We start from the raw sequence: 4,278 nt of genomic DNA on the forward strand, positions 1-4,278 counted from the left end.
CCTACGGGCGGTGAGTGGCACTGAGAAGAACCTATCCGCGTGGAGGAGGGGGCAGGGGTGGTGTTAGAAGTAGCCAATAGATTGAAAGTAATTGCTGTTGGGCGGGAGGAAGACCCCAGCGAGCGTGCGTGGGGCCGCTCCCGGGAAGCGATGGCAGGAAGCTTTCAGAACCAATGGCCGCTGCGAGCGGGCGGTGGTGCGCGTGCGCATTGGGGCCCCGGGCTGCAGGCGGGAGGCGGGGAAGGTGGGGGAGGGGAGCGTGCTGGAGCTCCGTGGAGCTCCTGCCGCCGCGGCAGCCGCCGCTGCAGCGAAGAGGCCATGTTGTGTGGTGTGTGGGGCGGGGGGAGGAGGAGGAGGGAGTAAAGCCGAGAGAGGAGACGGGAGAGACACCACACACACGGCACAAGATGGCCGGAGAGGCAGCAGCACCCCGAGCTGTCAGACGTTTTGCCGCGGCCAAGGTGCCCGCTGGCTGGCGGGGAGCTGTACTCGGGCGGCCCGGAAGCCCGCAGGAGCTGGGTGGCGGTGACTGAGACGAGGCCTGCCTTGCACGGGTGCTGGAGCTCATGGCCGAGGCGCCCGGGACAGCCGGGCCCACGACGCCGAACGTCGGGCTGCCGCAGCGGCTGCGGAGGCGCCCGGGGTCGCAGCCACTTGGACCCGGCATGGGCGGGAGGCTCGTGCGGACGGTCAGTCCCGGGTCTCGAAGGTGGGAGACCAGAAGGTGCCAGTGGCCGTGCTCGTACCCGGTAAGTGGCTCCCCAGCTCCTTTTATTGTCCTTTGTCCTTGGGAGGAAAAGCAAAATGTCCTTGAGCGCGCCAGCAGGAGGGGGCGGCGGGCCTCTCCCGCCGGCTTTCCCCACAAAACCCTTCTGGGATCGCCGCTGCCTCTCCCGGGAGGGATGCGCCTCAGTGCCGCGGGCCGGGGTCGCGGGAGGAGGTGGGGGCACGCGGGGCCCTGCTGCAGACCCGCGGGTGGGCGGGGGTCGGCCTCGCTGCCCGGACCTGGACCCGGCGGCAGAGGGGCGGCGGCGGGTGACCGCAGGCGGGAGCCCGAAGGGGACCGCGCCGGGAGAGCCCCTGCCTGTCCCGGTGAGTTATTTTGTTATTTAGGGTAAAAAAAAAATCCCTTTCAGGTTCTTCAACGGTGGAGCTTTTAAATCTCTTTCCGGTGGTGAGGTGGGAACTCGTCTTAGAGGTCGAATTTAAAAGAACAATGGAACCCTGAGTACATTTAAAACAAAAATAAAACTTGTCTTTTTTTTTTTTTCCCCCATTGGGTGTTGGCTTTTAACTCTTTCAAAGCTGATTTTTTGAAAAGGGCTGCAGTGTTATAGATGTGAACAGTGTTGTTGCTTATTAAATCTTTATGACGTTAAGGTCGTCTTTTAAAAATGCAAGTTGAAGGAGTGCTTCTAGTGTTTCAAAAATTACGAAGACAAGTTTACCGTATCGTCAAGGCAGTTTAATGGGAATAGATTTGATAATCACGGTGCTAGATGATGACGTTTGACTAATACGGTTTATTTTACGGAGGAATTATGCCAAGATCATTTGACATCCTGATGTTTGAATATGGTTAAATATACTGTTTGGTACTTTTTAAAAAGGTCGTAAGGAGCCCTTATCTATAACTTATCCACACCTGAATGTTAAAACGTAGTTGGGTCAGTCCCTAGTCTTTAAAAGTTGAAGTTCATCATCTTTTAGTTTTTTTTAAAAATTGTATGTTGTTATAAACCATGATCGAAAAACTTTTACAAAGGAGTATTCTGACACCAAATCTCTTCGTGAAGTTACTTTCTCGTAGTGTAAATATTAAAGTAGGACTGCTCTCGGTAATGGACGATGAAGAGGAGCCATATTTGTTGCATTTGTTGCATGTATAAAAATCTAGATGTGCTTAAAAACGGAACAGTATTCTGAAAATACAGGTTTCAGAAAATTGTAACGTTCTGTATCGTCTCTAATGTTAAAAATCTTTGAAGGGTGAATTTAAATTTAATGGTTTGAGGAACAGACCAGGAATGTACAAACCTTTGTGTACTTTAGAATATATTTGTCTTCATTCTGCGGAGCTCTTGTGTTGAAAGGGTACAGGTCTGCGTAAAAATAGTGTTAGGAAGTCGTACGTAGTACCTCTGAAATCAAAGATCCTGGTTTATTTGACCATATTCTTAAAGGTATTTTTTACCAGTAAAATTGCTTTCAAAGCTTTGGTATAGTGGTACATTTTACATCAGTTGCGCATATCTTGATTTTGCAGAATATGTTATTTCAGATTCTAATTTTAAGAGCTGAGTTTAGCCCTTCAAATCAAGGTTTTTGAACACCGAATGTGGTTTGATTCTAGGCCTTTAGAATCTATCCAGTTCTTTAGAATCCTTTTTGAATCGTGAAATGAAAAAATAACTGCTAGCAGTTTAACATCATAAGATCTTTTTACATGATAAATGGGGGAGGAGAAAGACTGAAAATATCCAAGACCCTGGTTTATAATTTAGTAATGATCATACATACTACAAGTTTCAGACTTGTTTGAAAGACAAAGCTAATATCCCACTTGATGAGATCAAATAACTTGTAGTTTAAAATTTAAAGTAGCCAGTGGCCATTTTAAACTTCATTAATTTCTCCAGAAGGAGTTAATTTTTAATTACTCAAACTGTAAAAGGTATTTGTAGATGGTAAAGGAAATTTTGAAGTGATTGCATTCTTTAAAAATGGTAAACTTTTCCTTTGTTTTGTTTATTGCCAGGCATCAAAAGAGGAAAAATAAAAACAAGGTCATACTCTTAAATCTGTTCAAAGAGCCAAATTTTCTCTGTATTTTTTAATTTCAATGCCTTAATCCCTAGTATTTGTCAATACAACCAAAAGATGTGGAAAACAAAGACTGATAGACATTGAAGATAAGAAATATCTGCAGTCATAAATGTACAGGTTGTGTGCCCATGAACCATCTCTTAAATTTGCCCATAGATCATGTATTTGAAATATTTTCTTATTGTTTCATCACACTAAATCTTTGGCCAAGAAATGTTTAAAAATCAAAACACTGATATCATCTTCTTTTTTTTTTTTTTAAGGTGACTTACAAGTTTAAAATTAATTTGCTGATGGTTCTGAACAAATACAGTTCTTTTATCCCAGGTAAGATCTGGTAAATTTTTACTGCTTTGACATAAAAATTAGCTTATTAGGATATTGTGCTTTCTAATGATTACATTTCAAACAAGCAGTGAATGCTAATGTATGATTTTAAAAGAAGTGATTGTGAATATGAATAGGTATCTGAAATAATTAAAAAAAGCCTTTAAACCTTTTCACTGAATGAAAAATTAAGAGGATGCATGCATGGCCATTGTAATGTAATGTTCCCATGAATACTTTAAAATACTGAAAATCTATTAGGCCTTTGTTTAATTTTGGGAACAAGAAAGACTGATTTATTTGGAGGAAATCTATGTACCAAAGAAATGTTCTTTTCCTTTCATCTCTAATATATCATGTAAATGGTTTTAATCTTCTATTTGAAAAAGTAAATACATTGGAAAATTTGAATTGATTTGCTGTTTATACTTACCAACTTTAGGGGAGGAACATTTTAAAAATTAGTTTTGAGCATAGATTTTAGTTTTTGTTTCTTTTATATAATTAGAAAGTTGTATTTTATTTTTACTTCTTATTGATTGGTTCATCAGTAAGTTATTTAGAATTTTTTTTGTTGTTTTTTTCCCTAAAAGGTGTGTCATTTTGAAGACTGACATTGCACTTTTATCTTTGAGGATTAAGGAAATCTTTGCGAAAGTCTGTATTTTATCTAGTAAGTAAGTAAATGTTTTTAACCCAACATCTGTACTTGATTAGTTCATTAAAATTTGGATAGGTAGGAAAATATCACCAAAGTTTGTCAATGAAACATAAACTGAACTCTTATCTGTAAAAGAAAAAGAAAAAAAAAAAAGAAAAGGAAAAGATTGATTAAATTGCATCAGAAAACTTGTATTACTATTAAACAGTTGATACACACTAAAATGCATTTGATTTATGTTGATGAATGTAATTATATGGTACAGGAAGACATTTAATACCTCCCAATAAAATGGTTCTTTAGGATTATGGTTAAATTTGTAGTAGAGTCATTAGTATTATATCATTTCAGCGTAGAGTTACATTCCTTAGCCTTTTTTTTTTTTTTTTTTTTTTTTTTAATGCTACAGCTCAAATTTTAGGGATGACCTAGATTTTTGCATTTGCTGATCATTAGGTTCTTTA

The sequence above is a fragment of the Sciurus carolinensis genome, chromosome 2 (genome assembly GCF_902686445.1).
Source record: "Sciurus carolinensis chromosome 2, mSciCar1.2, whole genome shotgun sequence".
In the NCBI taxonomy this organism is placed as follows: Eukaryota; Metazoa; Chordata; class Mammalia; order Rodentia; family Sciuridae; genus Sciurus; species Sciurus carolinensis.